The sequence below is a fragment of the Vicugna pacos genome, chromosome 10, assembly GCF_048564905.1.
Source record: "Vicugna pacos chromosome 10, VicPac4, whole genome shotgun sequence".
Classification (NCBI taxonomy): Eukaryota; Metazoa; Chordata; class Mammalia; order Artiodactyla; family Camelidae; genus Vicugna; species Vicugna pacos.
In genome coordinates, this window is record NC_132996.1 from 5,410,390 (window position 1) to 5,432,960 (window position 22,571).

Genomic DNA, 22,571 nt, shown 5'->3' on the forward strand with positions numbered 1-22,571 from the left:
TGTCAATAAAATAAACAACCTAAAAGAAATGCACAGATTCCTAGCAATGTACAATCTCCCAACACTGGACAAGGAAGAAATGGAAAATGTGAACAGGCCAATTACTGGCAATGACTGAATCAGAAAGAAGTAAACTCCCAAGAAACAGAAGTCCAGGACCAGATGGCCTCACAGGTAAGTTCTACTGAGCATTCAGAGAATAGTTGACACCTATCCTTCTCAAGCTATTCCAAAACATTGCAGAGGAAGCAATCCTCCTGAATTCATTCTATGAGGCCAGGATCACCCTGATAACAAAACTGGACAACGATACCACAAAAAAGAAAATTACAGGCCAGTATCATTTGTGAACATGATAACAAAAATCTTCAAAAAATAATAGCAAACTTAATCCAACAATACACTAAAAGGATCATACACCATAATCAAGCTGGATTTATCCCAGGATGCAAGAATCTCTCAATATCCTCTAATCAATCAATCTGATACCACATTAAAAAATTGAAGAACAAAACCCATATGATCATCTCAATAGATGCAGAGAAATATTTTGAAAAAATTCAACATCCATTTATGATAAAAACTCTCCAGAAAGTGGGCATAGAGGGAAGATACCTCAACATAATAAACGCCATATGGGACAAGCCCACAGCTAACATCATGCTCAATTGTGAAAAGCTTAAGGCATTCCTCTGACATCAGAAATAAGACAAGGATGCCCACTTTCACCACAGCAATCAGACGAAAAAAGAAAAAAAAAATAGAGTCCAAAATTCAAAGGAAGAAATAAAACTGTTTCTGTATAATGATGACATGATACTATATGTGAAAAATTCTTAAGATGCTACCAAAAAGCTACTAGAGCACATCAATGAATTTGTAAAAATTCCAGGATACAAATTTAATACACAGAAATTGTTGCATTTCTATACACTAAAAACAAACTATCAGAAAGAGAATTTAAGAGAACAATCTCATTTATAATCACATCAAAAGAAAAAAAAAAGAAAGAAAAGAAAAACAAATTAGGAATGAACATACCTGAGGAAGTAAAAGACCTGTACTCAGAAAACTATAAGACACTGATGAGAAAAACTGAAGGTAACACAATAGATGGAAAGATATATTGGAAGAATTAATTTTGTTAAAATGGCCATAATATCCAAGGCAATATATAGATTCAGTTCAATCCTGATCAAAATATTAGGGGCATTTTTCACAGTACTAGAACAAATAATTTTAAAATTTGTACGGAAACACAAAAGATCTGGAATTCCCAAAGCAATCCTGAGGGAAAACAAAGCTGGATGCATAATCCTCTTAGGCTTCAGACAATACTACAAAGCTACAGTAATCAAAACAGCATGGCATTGGCACAAAAACAGATATATGGACAAATGGAACAGAATAGAGAGCCCAGAGATAAACCCACACACCTAGGGTCAATTAATCTTTGACAAAGGAAGCAAGACTATACAGTGGAGAAAAGATAGTCTCTTTAGTAAGTGGTGCTGGGAAAACTGGACAGCTACATGTAAAAGAATGAAATTAGAACGTCCTCTAGCACCATATACAGAAATGAACTCAGAATAGATTAAAGACCTAAATTTAAGACTTAAACCTTTAAAACTCCTAGAAGAAAACGTAAGTGGAACAATCTTTGACATAAATTATAGCAATATATAGTTTTTGGATCTGTCTCTTAAAGCAAAGGAAATAAATACAAAAATAACAATTGAGACCTCATCAAAGTTTAAAGCTTTTCACAGCAAAGGAAACCACTGACAAAATGAAAAGACAATCTAATGAATAGGACAAAATATTTGCAGATGACACAACCAGCAAGGAGATTAAATCCAAAATATATAAACAACTCATACAACTTAACAGCAAAAAAACTCCAAAAAACCCAATTTAAAAATGAGCAGAAGACCTGAATAGATATTTTTCCAAGAGAACATGTAGATGGCCAACAGGCACATGAAAAGATGCTCAATATCATTAATCATCAGATAAATGCAAATTAAAACCACAATGAGATATAACCTCACACCTCTCTAAATAACTGATAAATAAAAATATCAGAAAGAACCCAAACAACTAATGCTAGCAAAGATGTGGAGAAGAGGAAACCCTAGTACGCTGTTGGTGGGAATATAAATTCATGCAGCATCTGTGGAAAAGACTATGGATTTTCCTCAAAAAATTGAAAATAGAACCACCAAAGGATATATTGTACAACACAAAGAATACAGCCAATATTTTATAGTGAGTATAAATGGAATATAAACTTTAAAAATTGTGGATCACTATGTTGTACACCTGGAACTTATATCATATGTACATCTACTATATCTCAATAAAAAATATAAAAAGGACTGTGAATTCAAGCAACATGTCATTTTTACCTATCAAATCAACAAAAATTCTGGCACAGGGAAATGTTACTCTCGCACACTGCTGATGAGAGTATAAACTAATATGTGCTTTTGAAAGGTAATTTAGCAATATGTTTTCAATGCCTTAAAGTTTTACAACTGTTTTGGCAAGAAATTTCACATCAAAATTTTTAAATATTAAAAGAAATGTTAAATTAAATTAAAAATGGTAAGAATGTCCACTAAGATTGCTTACAGGATTTTTCATCAAGTCTAATAATTGGGAGAAATCTAAATGCTCACCAATAGGGCACTGGATATATGTTGTTTTCTTGAAACAGTGGAATACAATTCAGCCATTAAAAGTAAGGTTTTAGATGGATAGTTACAGGGACATCTTCACTCTATATTTTTAAGTTTAAAAAGTGGATTATAACACTGTATGACTACTATGACTTCATTTTCATAAACTGATTTACATAATGATCTAAAAGATATATCTATATATCTATATATCTATCTCACCCGTTGTTTCTAGGCAGTGAGATAATTATGATTTTTAAGATCGCCTTCTCATGCGAACTAAAACAGTGTACTATTTTTGTCAGGAGTGCAGTGAAACTGGCCCTTACACACTAATGGGAATGTGAAGTGACACATTTGAGAGAGTCAATTGGCAATATGTTTTAAAATTATTTAATTATATGTATAATTTGACCTAGCCATCCTACTTTCTGGAATTTAATCTTGGAATTAATCATAGTTATATATAAAGATTCATATGCAAAAATGTTCATAGGATTTTATTTATAATGTTGAAAAATTGGAACTAGCTTGAAAAATCAAGCATAAAAGGATTGGTTAAATATGTTATGGCACACAAATTGCTCATATATAGTATGGTCATTAAAAACTGTATTGTAGAAGACTTGTTAATGTCATAAAATGTTAATGGTACATAGTTAAGTAGGAAAAGCATAGTTCATACACAGAGTGAGTCTGGTTTTGAAAATTACATTGTATTAATAAAAGTGAAAGAAGATTTCCTTCTTATGATTTATCTGTAGGTCTTGGCTCTAGTCTCCGGCAAGCGGTGACTAGGGCAGGGCAATGAAGCTTGGGGTAATCTTGTAGCCTGGGGCATTTGGGAGTCTACAAAGTGATGCTAATGCAAGGAACCACCTCCCAGTTACTCTCTACCACTTGCTTTATTTTTTCTTTGTAGCACTTATCATTACCAATAATTATATTTTCATGTGTTTATTTGTTTATTCTCCGTCCCTTCTCTGTGTCAATGGAAGCAGGGACTTAAACTTATTCATTACTAAGTCCTCAGTAAGTTTCAGTAGAATCCTACCAGGATTCACCTAGAAGAGTGCCCAGAATGTAGTAGGCATTTAGTAAGCATTTGTTAAATTAATGAGTAAACAAATGAAAGAGCTATGATTTATTAGCTGGGAGACACAGCAAAGAGATAAGAAGAGAGATCGTGAGGGAAGAAAAATAAGGTGGGAAGATTATGGAGACTAGGTTAAAATAAGAGTTTTCTCCAAAATGACTGCTCTGTCTTAATCTAGTCTCCTGCAGTATTTTCCCTATTTAAATGCAACAAGAGATCCATTAGCAACAATGTAGTTGTAAAGGTTAAATGCACACGATCAGCTTTGATTTTAATGTAATTATTGCATTCTCAAAGTTGGAAAAAATCTTCAAAGTCCTTAGGTGACCTCAACAATCATATCATCAAATTCCAGTTAAGATGAACAATTCCACAGCATGCTAGTACGTGTTGGTTGGAATTCTCTTCTTCCTTCCCTCTTTGGGAAGTTCTAAAAAATGTGTGATTAGCAATCAAGCTCAAGGAGGGCTTGGCTAGAGCGTCTTGAAACTGTATTTGAACTGTATGCAACCGCTAGCCGGTATTTTACTTAGTTGTAGCAGTGCCCTTAAACCCTTCTATTTTCATGTATATGCATTTACGCACAGAATGTGAACATCACTCTAGTTTCTTCCTTTCTGTGTATCAACTTGATCCAGCTTCCCAAGTCAGTTTACAAAGTGGAAGGATGAACTAAGACTTCTGAGCTCCTATTTATGCCAGACATTGTGCAGAAAACTTCTTAACGGATCCTCCAGTTTAATCTGCACAATGACTGTGGTGGGGAGACGTTGTTAAACTCATTTAAGAGATAAGAAAATTGAGACTTGTAAAAGTTAACTACCACACCTAAAATCACAAAGATAATAAGTGACAAAGGCAAGATTAATTAATACCACGATTCTTGTTGGTTTGTGCCATCTATGACTCTGTTTTGCACATCAGCCTTCTTTTGTTAAATGTGTTTTTTTTTTCTGGGTAAACAGTTAAATTTAACAGTATTATGGAGAATGTACCGCTTTTTTTTAAACTTTTTTTATTGAGTTATAGTCATTTTACAATGTTGTGTAAAATTCCAGTGTAAAAGAGGATGTGCCACTTTCCACTCTTTTTGCTAATAGTTTTTCTCCCCTTTTTTCATATACATATTTAATTGATCCTTTTCCACCAAACAATTCAGTGATCTTTGCAGATTTTTCTGCCAGAAAAATCCAGGCAGAATATGGTAAGATTTGTAAGAAGCTGTATAATCTAAAATGACATTTCTGACCAGCCTGATTCTTTCCCCAGGTATGTGGACCTGTGAGGTAGGACTGGTACTATGTAATGTTAGGAGACCAAGGAGGTAAGTTAGGAGCAGGATGGGGATGGCTATTTTACGTAAACCTGAGGACTAGGTAGGGAAAACTTGGAAGGACATCACCTTCTCCCTTCCCTCCTTGTGCGCTCAAGAGCACCGCATTCATCTGATATCCCTGAGCAAACCTTGGAAGAAGCTTGCCTGGGCTCAAGGAGTGATGACTATCCCTGAATTCAACTTCCAGACACAGGGACTTCCAGACTGTGCTTACTCACTTTGATGCTCTCCTGTCTCCTCTGTGCTGTGTGGCTCCCCCAACTCCATATTTTTAGGTGCATGATGGCAGATTTATGAAAATATTTCTTCCCTCCTCCAACCAGCTCATCACTCCCTATAATCTGTGCTAGAAATCTTCAAGGCATCTTTGACTCTCTCTTGATGCTCAAATATCCAATTAGTCACTGAATTCTGTCATTTGAACTTCTAAAGCTTGTATTGAGTCCGCCTCATTCATGCATCTAACCATCCATCCATCCATCCATCCACCTATTTTTGTGGGTGTGTATCATGTTCTAGATGTTATGTCCAAGATGCTGGGAATTTAGAAATGACTGAGACATGGACCTTGTTTTCTTTTTCAAAAAGCTCACATGATAACTCAAAACACAAGTCAAATTCTGTTACCTAAAAAATTAGCTAGGCTTCAATGTGGTGGCGTTCAGGATTCTCCACTGTCAGGAATCCAAGGCCCCTCCAGCCTCCAGCTCTACATCTTTCTCCACTCACATGGTACTCACATCTGACTATTCTGGGACCTTCCACATTCCTATCCTTTGTTCATGCCCAGACGGTGCTTCCCTGCGGCTTTACCTAGTAAAAATCCTACTCATCCTCTAAAGCTAGGCTCAAAGGTCTGCTCCTCTTTGAAGTTCCCTCCACCACCCACTCAGGATTAATCATTTTTCTCCTTGTACTTATGCCTCAAGAATAGAATTTATTTCACTAGCCCAGGGTAAATTATTATTATTTATTATTGTTGCTCCCCCATTTGACTATAGACACCTCTCAGGCAATAACTTGATTCATGCATCTTTTTATTCCCTCTACCACCTTACATGGCACAGTAAATCTCCTGTTGGCTATACGACTGTTCAAAAAAGAAAAAAATATATAATTATATGATATTTACATTGAATTTTCTGATGTAATTCAACTTAAAATTATAGGGTCTTTTCACCTACCTCACTCTTCTCCTGGCCCGTATTGCCTCCATTTTGGTGTATAAATTTGTCCCCATCAGATGAATCTCTTGAGAGAAATATTTGTCTGACTGCCACTGTTGCTTCGAAGGAGAGGTACCGCACACCATCTGAAGGGCAGACTCAGCCTGGATTCAATTCCTAGCCTGTCATGTTGCCTTGAGGCCATAAAGTTCTTCCTTCTATTAAAAGGATGGTCAGTGAGGCTAACCTTATAGGAAGATTGCAAGAATTAATCAAAATATATGCAGAGCATGTAGAATAGTGTGTGGAATAACGTTAAGTACCCAATACATGTTAGCTGTAATACCATTTCCAAAAAAAAAATGCTGTGATGACATTCAGAGTTTATAAGAACACAAGGCAGAATAGTAATGATTTAGTAAGTTCCTTTGAGTGTATCAAAGGATTTCCTGGATTGTGTCATTCCATTAGTGAATCATTTCTGGATTCATTTTCTCAACATGTTATACTTTAGATGAAATATTACACAAGAATCATGACTTAAAGTTTGAAGCATTAAGTCATTAAAAGAAATTATTAAAAGAAAACTTACCAACTTTCTACTTATCTCCCTGTAGCCCCTCTCCCACACTTGACTTTCTCATTACAACGGTGTACTTTAGTCATGTACCCTAGTGAGAAGATCTTTACTTCTTTTGCTGAAGTCTATATTCATCACCTTTTAAACAGCCTATTCAAAACTCTGTTGCTCCAAGAATTCCTCTCTGCGCCATGTTACCTTCCCATCAGAAATATTCCAATTTCTCTACATCCTTGCAGACACTTAGTATTTTTTGTTTTATTGCCTACAGCCGTTTTAGTAGGTATAAAGTGGTATCTCATTGTGGTTTTCATTGCATTTCCCTAATGACTGATGATATTTAGAATCTTTTCATGTACTTATTTCTTCTTTGTGTATCTTCTTTGGAGAAATAACTCAAGGCCAATACTAATTTTTTACTTGAGTTATCTTTTTTGTTGTTGCATTGTTTGAATTCTTAATATTTTTGAAACACTAAACTCTTATCAGATATATAATTTGAAATCATTTTTCAGTCATATGTCAAGTTTTCACTTTCTTGATGATGCTTTTGATGCAGAAAAGTTTTTAATTTTGATCAAGTTCAATTTATCATTTTTTTATTTGGTTGTTTCTGTTTTTGGTGTCATACCTAAGAATCCATTGCCAAATCCTAGGTCATGAAGATTTATTCCTATGTTTTCTTTTAAGAGTTTTATGATGTTTATGTCACTGATCAATTTTGAGTTATTTTTTGGTGTGAAGTCAGGGTTCCAACTTTATTCTTTTGCATGTGGGAGTCCAACGTCCCAGTACCACCTATGAAGAGACTATTCGTCTCCACTGAATAGATATGGAAGTCTTGTCAAAATCAATTGACCATAGATGTATGGGTTTATTTCTGGATTCTCAGTTCTATTCCACTGGTCTATTTGTCTAACCTTGTGCCAAAAACACACTGTTGTGATTACTGTAGCTTTGGAACAAGTTTAGAAATTAGGAAGTGTGAGTAGTCCAACTTTGTTCTTTTTCAAATTGTTTTGGCTATTTGGGGAACTTTGCAGTCTATGCAGATTTAAGGATTGACTTTTCTATTTCTGCAAAATACGCTGTTGGAATTTTGACAGGATTTGCACGGAATCTGTAGAAGATCACTTCAGGCTGTACTGACATTTTAACAATATTAATTTTGTAACCATGAACACAGGATGTCTTTTAATTTATTTAGATCTTCTTTAATTTCTTTCAACAATCTTTTCTAGTTTTCAGTGTATAACTCCTTTATTTCCTTGGCTAAATTTATTCCCAGGTATTTTATTATTTTAGATGTGACTGTAAATGTAACTGAGTTCTTGATTCCTTTTCAGATTCTTTATTGCTGGTGTATAGAAACACATCTGATTTTTTTGTGTGCACTCGTCTTGTACCCTGAAACTTTGCTGATTTCATTGATTAGTTCTAGTAGCTTTCTAATGGATTCTTTGGGATTTTGCATGTATAAGATCAAAGTATCCATAAATGGAGATAAATTTACTTATTTCTTTCCAATTTGGATGGCTTTTACTTACTTTTGTTGCTCTGGCTACAATTTCCATTACAACATTGAATAGTGGTGGTGAAAGTAGGCAACCTTATTTTGTTCATGACCTTAGAGGGAGGAAGTTTCCAGTCAATAATGACTGAGTATTTTGTTAGCTGTGGGTCTTTCACACACACTTCTACTCTAACAGTTTTTGTCATGAAAGGGTGTTGGATTTTGTCAAATGCCATTTCTGCGTCAGTTGAGATATTCATATGGTTTTTTTTCCCTTCATTTTATTAATGTGATATATTACATTGATTAATTTTCTTATGTGGAACCACCATTGCATTCCTGGAATAAATTTCACTTGGTCATGGCATGCAATTCTCTAATATGCTGTTGGATTCAGTTTCTTAGTATTTTGCTGGGGATCTTTGCATCTATATTCATATGGGATATTCATCTGTAATTCTTTTTTTGTGTGTGTGTGATGTTTTTCTCTGGATTTAGCACAAGGGTAATACGGTCTTCACAGTATGAGTTAGGAAGTGTTTCTTCCTATTCTACTGTTTGGAAGAGTTTGAAAAGGATTGGTGTTAATTTTTTAAATGTTTGATAGAATTTACTAGTAAAGCTGTCTGATCCTGGACTTTTTTGATTACTGATACAATCTCTCATTATGGGTCTGTTGAGCTTTATTTCTTCCTGAATCAGTTTAGGTAATTTGTATGTTTCTAGGAACTTGTCTAATTCATCTAGGTTATCTAATTTGTTGGTTTCCAGTTGTTTATAGTATTCTCTTACAATCCTTTCTCTTTCGGATGATTGGTAGTAATCAATCTCCACTTTCATTTCTGATTTTAGATATTTATTCTTTTTTTCTTTTTCAGTGTGTTATTAATTTTTATTCCTCCTACTCCCTCTCCCTCTGCATTCCCTTTGTCTTCTCCACCTTAACGTTCTTCTCCCTGTTCTTCTCTGCTTGCTTTTTTTCCTTTTCCTTCCTTCCTTCTTCCCCTTCCTTCCTTCTTTCCTTCCTTCCTTCCTTCTCTCTCTCTTTCTTTCTCTTTCCCTTTCTCCTCTTCCTTCCTGATTATTCCCATCAGAAGGCAGACATGCTGTAGAGTCTCCTTCCTTAAAAGTGTAACCTTCTCTTGACAACTTTACCTGCAGCTCTGCCTCATTCTCTGTTCTATTATACAGCAAAAATCCTTGAACGTGTGATCTATACCAGCTGTCTCCAATTCTTCTCCTTCAGTTCTCCCTTGAAGCCACTTCATTAAGTTGTTAATAAAACAGCTCTTGTCCCTATACAGTGTAATCTTGTTTATCTATTCTACAATTTTGAAATCCCAGTCTATCCATTGGGATTTTTCATGTCAGTTATCCTTTTATTTCCAGGCTCCTGCACTCTCTTTTTTAAAGGGAAGGCAGTTCTATTTTGAATATCATTTAGGACAGGACCCAGCTCTCTGATTTATGCAAAAGGACATAAATTCAAAAATCTGCCTGGTATAGTTTTTTTTCCAATAAGGGGTTGTGTGCAGCTGCTGTTTCTGACAGAATGAAAAAATAGTAGAAGTGAAAAGTGAATAGATCATAACCAGCAATCATTTTTTCTTCATCAAATCCATCAGATCGTCTTCTATTCCTTTCTCACTCAGCTCATCTAAACTGTAGTATCGATGGACAATTTTCTCAGCAGTGACCACCACGACTCGGAGCCCGTGGGTGTCTTTGCCCAACTGGCATCCGATGGCAGATGACACCACCATGTCCAGGTCCTGGTAGGTGCCCCCGGCATTCCTGTGGTAGTGACCTGAGAACACAGCTTTGACACCTGCTTTGGAGAACTTGTCTGCCATCTCCTTCCGAACGGACTTGGTGAGGTTGAAGTAGTCATCCTCCTCATCGATGCTCTGGAGGAACAGCGGGATGTGCTGGAAGACGACGGCGTGCTGGCACCTCTGCTGCCCAGCGATGCTCAGCTGCTGGTCCAGCCACTGGTCCTGGGCCTGCTTCAAGGCAGGGCACATGGAGGCATCGTAGAAGAACTGGGAGTTGAGGACGAGGAACAGGACGCCCCCAACCCAGAAGCTGAAATAGTCGTCTCCCCAAGTTTGCTGCCACTCTGCGATGGTCTCGGGGGTGGGGACATTGCCCACATCATGGTTGCCGCTGACGAAGACCAGTGGGATCTCGCTGTCCACGGTCCTGAGCACCCGCTGCAGGTCCTCCGTCTGCTCCTTCCGCCAGGGGGTCCCTGGCATGGCGTGGATGAGGTCCCCGCACAGAACAAAATCTATCCACTGGGATTTCAAAATTGTAGAATAGATAAACAAGATTACACTGTATAGCACAGGGAAATATACACAAAATGTTATGATAACTCACAGAGAAAAAAAAATGTAACAATGAGTGTGTATATGTCCATGAATGAATGAAAAATTGTGCTGAACACTGGAATTTGACAAAACATTGTAAAATGATTATAAATCAATAAAAAATGTTAAAAAAAAAAACAGCTCTTGTCTAACTTACTAATGACTTCCACATGCCAGTGATCTCTGTCCTCATCTTACTTGGCCTTATCAACAGCATTTGACTTAGCTGATTAATCCCTTTTCTTTGAAAGACTTTTTTTCACCTTACTTCTGGGATATTTTTCTCTCCTGGTTTTTGTCCTACCTCATTCATCTCTCCCTCCTCTCCCTCTCTGGTTCCTTTTATGGCTTCTCCTCTTCTTGCTAAACCACTAAATATTTGAAAGTTCCATATCTCAATCCTTGGAATCTTCCCATAGCGCCTTTCCTCCTTAGCGATCTCCAGCCTCGTCACTTCAAACATCAGCTATACACAGAAGACACTGGATGTGTGTTTCTAGTTCTGACATCCTCTTCTCTGAACTCCAGGACTGTAAATCCAACTACGTTTTCAACATCTCTATTTGCGTGTCTAACATCTCAGACTTAGTAAACCCCCAGTCTTCTTCAAGCCTCGCCTTCTGGCTGTCTTCCCCGTTTCCGTACATGCCAATCCCATCCTTCCAGTTGTTCTTGCCAAAAAATCCTTAAAGTCGTTCTTGACTTTTTCCCTCTCAAAATCTTCACCTAATCCATTAACAAAGCCCGTTCGCTTTTTGAAGTATCCACAGTATGAGCATCCTCCTCACCCACACTCGCATCCTGATCCCCGTCACCACCGTCTCACTTCTAATAGCCTCTCAGCTGGCTCCTGCTTTAGCTTTTGTCCCCTGGTCTTTTCTCCACAGTGTCCCGGACTGTTCTTTTGGAACCCTAAGCTGGTTGGTATTCCTCTGCTCAGAATCCTCCAACTTCTCCTATCTCACCCTGAGTAAATACCAGAGTCCTACAAAGCTCTGTGCAGCCTGTGCTCCTTAAATTTCTGAGCTCGTTTACGACCGCGTCCCCCTGGCACGAGGCGCAGCCGCAGCAGAGGTCCCGCGGGCCTGGCGATGCGGCAGGGCGGTCCTCTAACAGCCCTGGCTCCTCCCTTCTCCCCCCGGGGCATTTGCAACACCTCCCTGCACTTCCACTTCCACTCCCATCCTGGACGCTCTGGGTCCCTTCCCTGCCCTTTTTCTCTGTAGCTTTTGTCACCATCTGTCTTGCTCTATGTGTCACTTATTTGCTTGTTTGTTTAGTCATCCTGACCGAAAGTTAAGCTCCAAGAAGGCAGGACTATTTGCCTGTTCTTTCTCCTTCTTTTTCTTCTTCTTCTTCTTCTTCTTCTTCTTCTTTTTTTTTTTAACTTCCATACCCACAGTACCTAGAATAGTGCCTGGCACAATAAATAAATATTTGTCCAGTGAATGAATAGAAATTGCATTCGGGTGACATAATCCATGTATACTTTCCTATTGCTATTAATGATTTCTTTCCACTTCATTTTATCATTTTATTATTTATTATTACGAACACATGTATTCATTGTTCAGCTCAAGCAGTTTACAGCTGAAGACACCGAGGGGTTAAGTGACTTGTGTGGGTTGTGGGAGGATTTGGTGAGGAAGCCTCAAACACAAGTGAGGGCTCTTTCTGTTTACCTTCCAGGTGCTCTAGGAGAGGGCAAAAGCCAGAGACTGAAGGAGTGACACACCGTTATGTAACTCTTTTTCAAACTGCTTGGCTTCTAACCTCGAAGAGGAAAATCGTTCTCGGTTTGGCAAATCAGACTTACTGCCCTGGTTTGGTTCCTCACCCTCTGTCTTCTTTCTGTGTCAGAAATGATGTGTTTTCCCAGCCGCAAGTAACAGACCCATCTTTACACTTCTCATCCGAGCATGAAACCACTTCATGCTCTTCTAGTTCCCGGGAAAAATTAGGCAATGCTGGGCTGTGAGATCCCAGGTCATTGGGGATCTTGGAACTGCCAAGCTGGGAGGGAACAAGAGGCTCACCCAAGCCAGCCTCGTTCTACCGCGTTGGATCCCGAAGCCCGGGGGGCCGGGTGTGCGGAGGCGGGATGACACGGGTCTCCTCGCTTTATGAGCAGTGTGGTTTCCACGAGTTAAGCTTCCTGCCAGGGACCATTTTTGTGCTTTGTTTTTCTCCTTCTTAAGTAATAACTAAATCTCTTTTCAAACTAGAAATTTAATTTTCTGCGGTTTTTGTTTTGTTTTGATGTGTTGAAGTATAGTTGATTTACAATGTTGTGTTAGTTTCTGGTATACAGCAAAGCAATTTGGTATATTTTTTTTATATTCTTTTCCATCATAGTTTATTACAGGATATTGTTTATAGTTCCGGGTGCTTAACTGTAGAATCTTGTTGTTTATCTAATATATATATATATAGTTTGTATCTGCTATTCTCAAAACTCCTAACTTATTCCTCCCCCACCCCTTTTCCCTTTGGTGAACATAAGTTTGTTTTCTATGTTTGTGAGTCTGTTTCTGTAGAAACTTAATGTTTAATGTCCTATTGCAAGTTTTAAATTTGTTACCTAGGGAAACGGTTTTCTTCCCCTGGAGGTGCTGCTCCTATAGTCAAAGTCTTCATTGGTCCAGAGTGAATGATGTGCTTTAAGGGTTATGGGGTTTCCTGCGTCCTGTTTCTCAAGTGTCACATGAACGAGGGCTGTCCCCACTGCCAAGGAAAAGATGCAGGTACGATACACAGAGGGGCCCGAGTGAGCCCTTGCTCTGTGCTCGTCACCAACAGGGATGCCACGTGACCAATTTAGCCATCAGAAGACCTTAAGTTTGTGGAGCACTTGAGAGTTTACAAAGTGCAGTCACACAAAGAATCTTTTGATTTCCTTGGCACCCCTGTGAGTGGGTGGGAGCAATAACACATCTTAATTTTATAGAAATGGTGGGAACACTAAGGTGTAAAGTTTCCTGGAGTCACTTAACTAGAGAATAGCCAAAACAAAGACTTGATCTGGGTTTTTACTCCATATTCAACTTGTGTTTCCCCTGCAGTGAAACTGTGATGTGTTTTGGACAGAATAATAGGCCAGTTACAGTTGACCAGGTAGCTGCCATATCAGGTGTACTTTGTCGTGCTGAACATTCATTCAGCCGAATTTATGACATACCTACCACGGGCCAAGCGTTTGCCAGGAACTGGAGATATGAAATGGGTATAATTCTTGCCTTGCCGGCATTTTATTAGACAAGATAGACATGCCAGCAAATAAAAACAGCAATGTGATATGAACTATTATCACAGAGGAATTATGCTAAAGAAACCCACATCTCAAAAGTAAGGAAAAGTATTAGTTCTGTAGATGAAGCTGGAGCGAGAGGAAGCAATGGATCGGGAGGAGGGCGTACAATCCAAACAGCAGGAACTGCGCATTCACAGGCGAGCAGGCGAGATCCACCCTGGCGTTTTACCCAGAATCTTATGTTATTCAGGTGGGAGTCCCCCAGGGAGGAGGAAGTGCTGAAGATGGAAAGGCAGCACAAGCTAGGTATTTAAAGAAATTATTTGTGTGGTATGTCATTAAAGAAAATGCAATAAAAAAATACATATTAAAAAATTAAAAAATTAAACTTAAAAATAAAAGAAAAAGAGGGACATATTTACTCTGACAGTTTGGGAGGTGGTTGGGAAGTCCCTAAGACAGAGACCAAGGGAAGGTTATTGCAAAGAACTGCAGGATAACTCAATTCATTTGATGCTGTGGGAGCCATGCTGAAGAGTTATGCTATGTTCTAAGACCTGTGAAAAGTTTTGAGAAAGGAGAAGAAAAGGATATTCTCTAAAACATGAAAAACTGCAGGAATAAAATTTTACCTGCTAAATTAAAATCTCTAAAAAGTGTCTGTCTTGTCCATGTAGCTTTGTACTTAATTTAACAGTGACAACAATTTCATTTCTTTCAAAAACGATTCGAGTAGGTTTTCTTACTTTGCAAGAGTTGCAAAGAATGCAAAATTACTGCTGAGAAGTCAGAGCCAAACAAAACGTGTGACTTCAAGCCAAATAATTTCGAAAGAAAATGACCAATAAAACCCCCACTTTGTACTCGAAAAGAAATATTATTTTATGGAGTTGTGGGTGTGTTTTAACCTGTTTCACATGGTGTGGGATGGCACCCCTTCAAGTCAGAATGCCCAGGGTTTCCAAGGTCTTAAAATGGCCTTGACCTTCAGCAGAGGAGCTACAGAAATATAAATTGAGGAGATATATTTAGGAGGTAGGATTGGTAGAGTAGGAAGATGGAGAAAGAATTTGGTGTTGAGTTACTGGCTGAAGATGAAAGTTTGTTCAGGCAGAAAGAAGCAAGAATTTGTATCTGTGCTCTGGTCCCAGGGGTGACACTGGCTGGCAGTGATCTTGGGAAAACTGCCTCACTTCTCTGTGCCTCACTTTCCTCTTCACAGTGCAAATGTGAGGCTGGTCCAGTTTAATCAGCTAGCAGGCTGCCCACAGAAATAACAGGCTGACACGATGTCTTTTTTATTTTTATTTTTATTAAAATAACATGAAATTCAGTTTTCAAAAATCAAAAATATATCAAGGCTTGTAACAACAAATTCCTCTACTGGTCTACCACCTCCTCGCCTTTGAGTCCTGCTTCCAAGAGACAATAACTTTTCATTTCTCTAACAGTGTCTCCTGGCAGCCTTTCTTTTTTAAACAATTAATGTGTTTATTCTATAATTTATTAATTTTTCAATTTGAGATCTTACAAGAGCTCTTGTAAGGAATTAGGTGAGGCAAGTGAAATCCTCACCTTCACAATATTTACTTCAGGCACAATATTTATGGGGGTGCCACAAAACTCAGCAATCAAAATAAATAACATTTTAATGCAATATTTGAAAAAAACCTAAATTGTGGGAAAAAAATCCTTGATGAGCAAAATACCAAGGTTTTCAATAAAGGGAGGATCTTGAGGAGAGGGTATGGCTCAGTGGTAGAGTGTGTGCTTAGCACGCATGAGGTCCTGGGTTCAATTCCCAGTACTTCCATTTAAAAAATAATAGTAAAACAAACAAATAAATAAACAAACCTAATTATTGCCCTCCAGAAAAGAAAAACAATGTTTAAAGGGAGGATCTGACAGGGCTGAGATTAGGGGAAAGTGAATGAAGCTAAATTGTACAGGGTAGGACAGGATTCTGTCTGTACTTAAACTGTTGATATTGGCTAGCGGGAACTCTCACTATGCAAATTATGCTGTAGCTCTCCTATACCACACATTAGCTCCCCGCTTTCCCTCCCCACCTCCATCGCCCTAATGGAACAACACTGGAACCAATGCCAAACCAATTAAATCAGAATGTCTGGAACTGAGATGCAGGCATCAGTATTTTTTTTTAAAGCTCCTTATATGGTTTCACTGTGCAGCTCAAGGTTGTGAACCACTGCCATAGAATGACGTCATGATTTTGGTTGAATCTCTATAAAGTGCTTCCATCATTTGAACTATGTGCACATTGTTCCCAGCTGAGCCCACAGTGGACTCTAATTATGTTTTGATGCTGTATAAGCTTTTTTCCCCTTGCAGGTAACAAAAAAATGGTCTTATTTTTACATTTGCTTACTTTTTATGTGCTGATCACTAATTTATCCCAGAACTGTCTGGCAGAACTCTGAAATGGCTCTCAAACACATCATAGGTGATTTATTAGGGGCATATATTTTCTTGGAGACGTCCGCCTTGGAGTTGCTCTCACGGTCTGCTCAGGCCGACTGTGCAGCAGCATCCTGGGACCTCCCTTTCTCCTTCTCCAGGCTGGGTACCATTCCTATTCCCATGTCATATTTAGGCTTGCTTGTTCATCCCTTTCTATTCTGGAAGATTTCACCGAATTATTTCCTTGATAGTTTTCTCCTCTCCATTTCTTCCTCCTGAAACTGCTATCACTAGTTGTCATATTTCCTTGATTAATCCTATGATTTTCTTGTCTTTATGATGTTCTTCTTTTTGTTCTATTTCCCAGGAAGTGTTCTCAAATTTTATCTCTCAATACTTCTACTGATTTCTAAATTTCTACTTTAGAATATTTTTATCTCCTAACATTTTTTATTAATGCTTTTTTTTGCCATAACATACACTCCTTGTTTCATGAATGCAGTAACTACTGCTATATTTCTAAAGATTTTAATATTTTCATTTTTTTTAAAGTTTTCTTCTGTATTGTCTCTGTTTTCTTAATTTTCTTTTCCTTGTTTGTAAGTTTTGGTTCCTAGCTTTCACATTAGACCCCTTCCTTAAGTATTGGGTAATTCTTGTCTCTATATCAATTTTTAAGAAGGAGGCACTCCCACAGTCAGAATCGTACTTAATGGTGAAAAGCTGAAAACATTTCCTCTAAGATCAGGAACAAGACAAGGATGTTCATTCTCACCACCTTTATTCAACATAGAATTGGAAGTGCTAGCCACAGCAATCAGACAAGAAAAAGAAATAAAAGGAATCCAAATTGGAAAGGAAGAATTTAAACTGTCATTGTTTTCAGATGACCTGATAGAATATATAGAAAATCCTGAAGATGCCACCCAAAACTATTAGAATTAATACGTTCAGTAAAGTTGCAGGATACAAAATTAACGTACAGAAGTCTATTGTGTTTCTGTACGCTAATAACAAACTATCAGAAAGAGAAATTAAGAAAACAATCCTCTCTACAATTGCATGGAAATGGTAAAATACATGAGAGTAAACTGTACTATGAAAAGTATAAGAGATCGATGAAATAAATTGAAGATGACACAAACTAATAGAAAGGTTTATCATGCTTATGGATTGGAAGAATTGTTAAAATAAAGTACCACCTAAGGAATTATACAGATTCACTGCAATCCCTATCAAATTATCAAGCAATTAGTCAGTGTATCAAAGAATTCACATCTGGAGAATGGTCAGGACAACCATCATAAAAAAGTTGTCTTGTGTCATATGTGGGTAGAGCAGGGCAAATCCAGTCAGTTTGTGGGAACAGGCTGCTTGCCTGTACTTGAAGGCTGTGAGTTCATTATTACCCAGATCCTTGGGCGAAGATAGCGGAGATGAGGGGAAAGAGAGAAGCATTTTGTGGGCTTAGTAAGTGGGAAAAGTCATCACAACTTTCCCAGCAGGGAAATCCTGTGACTTCAGTTTACGCAATCTCCTTTTCGCTAGTGTTTCTCCTCAGTTCATCAATTGTCTGGTTTATTTCGCCTGTCTGAGCCTCTGGTTTTTCATCTGTAAACGGCAGGGTTTAGACTCGAGGCCTGTACTGTCCACAGGGGTATCTACTAGCCACATGTGACTACTGAGCATGTGAAATTGTGGTTAGCCTAAATTGGGGTGTGCTGTAGGTGTGAAACGCATGCTGGATTTTGAAAATTTAATACAAAAAAGAATGTAAAATACCTTATTCATAGTTTTATTGAATAGATACTGAAATGATAGTATTTGGGATATATTGGCTTGAATAAAATATGTTACCAAAGTTAATTTCACTTTTTTTTAGGTTTATTTATTTAATGGAGGTAATGAGTATTGAACCCAGGGCTTCATGCATGCTAAACAAGCACTCTACCAATTGAGCTATACCCTCCCCTCCCCTCCCTTTTCTTTTTGCTTTTTTAAATGTGAAAACTAGAAAATATAGAATTACAGATGTGATTCTCATTGTGGATACTGTCGCATTTGTATTGATTAGCACTGCCCCAGATGGTATTTAAGGTCCCTCTTAGCACTCCAATTCTATGACTTTAAATTTTTTTTGCAGTATTGATCCCCTGCTAATTACTCAGAAGAAAAATTAATGCAGAGACTAAAGTAATTCTTGTCCGAAGCTCAGACTCTCACTACGGAGGCTAAACTCGCGTGGATTGCGAGTTCTTGGATTGACCTTTGAATCATTTGCACCTGCTCTAATCCCTGATGTAATGTTTGGAGCAATAAGCAAACATGGAGCAATTAAAGGACAATTAGTTTGGATCTGTTTAAACTAACAAGGTGGTAGTGAAAGCAGGGTAGCCCCAGGTGAACCCAATATGTCATTTTAGGGACATTACTGGTGTACCTAGAATTTCAAGCATTCTTCTACTGAGAAGAGATGGCGTAATTTCTTTGCCTGCCATTGACCTCTATACAGAGCTGTTGGTTTGTATGGCACCTCCTAATTGAAAGAAGAAGAATAAGAGAAGTTTAGGGGCACGAGGAGGCAAAATGCTAATAAATTAAAAAGCTATAGTGGATGGAAGAATTAATTTTAACCTTTACAAGACATCACCAGTACCCAAAGAGCATACATTTAGAAATTTGTCGCGGCATCATTTTGCTCATTGATATTCAAATACTGAAAGACTCAGTTAATATTTGGGGGAGGAGGAAGAAACTCAAAGAAAAACTATCTATCTAGATGTTTCAAGATGACCAATTCTAAATATTATATGACAAACTGAGATGCGTGGTAAATTAATTCTGAACTAATTTCCTGGCAACCTTTTTGGACTTGGTGTTGAAAACTTCAGACACACTGAAGAAATGTGTGGTTGAATAGGCAGATTTCCTTGGCGATAAAGTCATTCAAATCCTTCCCCTGTCTTTAATGACCTTCATTTTACTATACTTTAGAGCAAATAGTAATTGTGTTGTCAGTAAGCAGGAGATCATTAATGTCCACTCCAATGTGAAAAGAACAAAGTGTCACTCATGCCCCTGTTTAGGTGAAAGAGTTTTTATTTTTGTGGGGCCCATGATGCTCCACCCTGGTCCACACCCTACTTACCGACTACAATGACTAAATGATTTTCAGGGAAGAGCAATGCTGTGCAGTTTCCCTTCTGCTATAGGAGATCAGGGAGGTCCCCTCACCAGCTCTCCCATGATAATCTGAGCTGCAACTCTTAGCACATCTTCAAATCTACTCTTCTTGGAATTCACACCTTTACCCATAGGAGAAAAAATTGTACGTGTTACTCCCAATTGATGTGTGAAAATTTTGGAGCCAGGAACTCATTTGTCTTTACAGAAACCAGGATAATATCTGGCTCACATAGAATTCACTAAATGGCAAATTAAAAGTGATTTTTCAGGGGTTCGGTGGAGTATAGCTCAGTGGTAGAGCAAGCACATGCTTAGCATGCAGAAGGTCTTGGGTTCGATCCTCAGTACCTCCATCAAAAAAAAATTTTTTTTAAACTCTAATTACCTCCCCTTCCACCCCAAAAGTGATTTTTAAAAAGGAGTTTTTGGACACACTTCATTTCCTTGAATGAAAGCTGAAAGAGACGTATTTCTGAGCCATAACTAGTTTATACGAAGTTAGAATGAATGGATAAGAGTTTGGGTGTTTTCTAAAATTTTAGGAGCTTATGAAGACACAGCTGGAGAGTTGGGCTATTTCAAGACTGAGTTACTTAAGAGCAAAACATAAACAGGAAGAAAGCAACCATCTGCCTTTCTGCATGTTGCAACGGCAGAATGAAGACATTATTTAGAAAAACAGATGACTGCAAATATTCTTCTGAATAAGCAGGAATGGAAGATGGGGAAAGCTTTTGAAAACATTTTCAACTGGGGTTTTTTTTCACAGCTTACCCAGCCTTGGAGGTTTTAAGAGAATTGTTTTATGTGGTTTTTGGTCTCTGCTTACAAAATATAGGAAGCTATTCCTGAGCACAAAGAGGTGTTTCAGGATGTCTGGTGAGTGAACAGTGGTTTGCCTTCTTAACTCTTCAAAACACATAAATTAAACTAATCACTGAAAACCACTTTTGTTTACAGGGGCCAATAATAACCTATTCCCTGGCACTCTTTCCTCTCTCTCTCTCTCTCTCTTTTTTTAAATGTTTTTCTTATCTTCTAATGAGGCTCTCTGAAAAGTCAAAAATTATATGTATATATATATATATTATATATATATATTTTTTAACCAAATCCAAAAGCTGTCTCTCAGCCTTTGTTTTCCATGACCTTCTGTGACCTCCATTTATATCACGCACCACCTCTTCTTGAAATGGCCTCTGTTCTGATTTCGAAGACATCACATGTCCCAGCCTCTGCCTAGCTCTTTGATAATGCCTCTGTTTCTTCCATAGATTCTTTTATTGGCTCAGTGCTCTGGGCACTTCGTCTCTGTTTCCACCTTCTGGCCCCTTCTCTATAGTGTCCCCAGGAGAGGGACCCACCCAAGCCTCTGTCCTTCTTCCTGGGCTGGGTGGTGCTTCCAGATCTTCCCTGCTATACCGTCCATGCCTTCATGGGAACACTTCCCTTGGTCGGTCAGCTCTCCCTCAACGTAACAAGCCTACAGCCAAACTCATCGTCCTAACCTCCAAGCCAAGACCCCCCCTTCCAGTTTGTCCCTCCCAGTCAGGGGAACCATTGTCCTGTGGCTCATTCCTTCCCTTCATTCTTCATATCCAATCAGGCACCCAGTTCTGAGGATTTTCCCTCTGAAATGTCTTATATGCTTTTCTGCCTCTTTTGTGTGCACTGCCACCACTCAAGTCAGCCCCGGATTATGGCACCAGTCTTCCGGCTGGTCACACAGGATGCATCCAACCAGTCAGTACATATGGATTCCTCCTTTCTGGTAAACTTGCATCCTGGTATCTACTTGATCCACTATATGTATTTTTTGGAGGGGAGGAGAATCAGAAAAGAACAGCTTTACTGCTTTGCCAGGCGAAGGGGGTCGTGGCAGGCTATTGCCTTAAAGACTGCGAGCCCCTTGAGCGATTATTTTTACTGACCCTTACGTCCTTCAGTAGAAAATCTAAACCCCTTTGTGTGTTTGCTGGGAGGACTTAGGGGCTGAATGTGTTACCAGCCCCTAAAGATCAGGGACCTCTCAATGAGCCCTTTGCCCCGAGTCACAAATATCAGTTGAATGAGACTGGGTTTGGTATACCAGAGCAGAAGCTTTATTCATTGATCAAGGAATGGAAAAAAGAGGGCCCCAGCTCTGAAGACACCTTCTCCGCGCAGGGAGGGGAGGAAGGGAAATTTAAGGGGTGGGAGGCAGACTTGTGAGCAGGGCTCTAGGAAAGGGGCAGCTGGGGCACGTGCAGTCTTCCATGTTACTCTGCACAAGGCACACATTGTACCTAGTAGAGAACAAGTCCTCCTCTTGGGTGGAGATCTTAGCATGGTAACGAAGCAACGGTGACTTTCAGGCACCTCCAGGTCTCACCTGCACAGGCTTGTTCCTGTGGTCAAGTCAGAGCTGGTTCTGGGCAGCTGACCACTGCATGGCTCTCAAAGTACAGCTGCAAAGCATCTCTGTCAAACACCAAGAACTTTGGAAACAAACACAGAGACAAATCAAGGCTGGGTGTCCTTCAGCTCTCAGGGACTGGTACAGAAACACAGAGATAAATAGGGCACTAGTCCTTCAGTTTTGAGGGGCTCATCTGGGTGACAAATGAGTTGGTTTATCAGGATTAGAGAGAGGAGGAAGGAGGGATCATAGAAGGAGACTAGGGAGGTCTGGAGGGCCATAGGGCTGTGCTAAAGTTTCTGATCTTTGTCCTAAGGAAAATATGGAACCAATAACCCATTTTAGGAAGTGAAGGATATATACGTAAAATAATCAGTTTGCATTTAAAAAAAAAGTCCAAATTCAGAGTAAAGACTGGACTATAAGGAGACAACTGTGGAAGCAGGGAACCTCGTTAGTCAGGAATCTATTGCATAATTCCGGGGAGAAGTGGTGCTGACTTGGGCAATGGTGATGGTGAGGAAACTGGAGAGAGTTTGATGGACTGAAGAGACATATCACAGATACAGTTT

At 38.7% G+C, this 22,571-nt stretch overlaps 1 pseudogene across 1 annotated transcript; it reads right to left on the bottom strand.

The window, feature by feature from the left end:
- Positions 1 to 9,868: 9,868 nt before the first annotated feature.
- Positions 9,869 to 10,654, bottom strand: LOC102539255 (serine/threonine-protein phosphatase CPPED1 pseudogene; annotated as a pseudogene). The gene has a single exon (XR_001459261.3). The product of XR_001459261.3 is annotated as a serine/threonine-protein phosphatase CPPED1 pseudogene (transcript).
- Between the last annotated feature and the right edge of the window lie 11,917 nt (positions 10,655 to 22,571).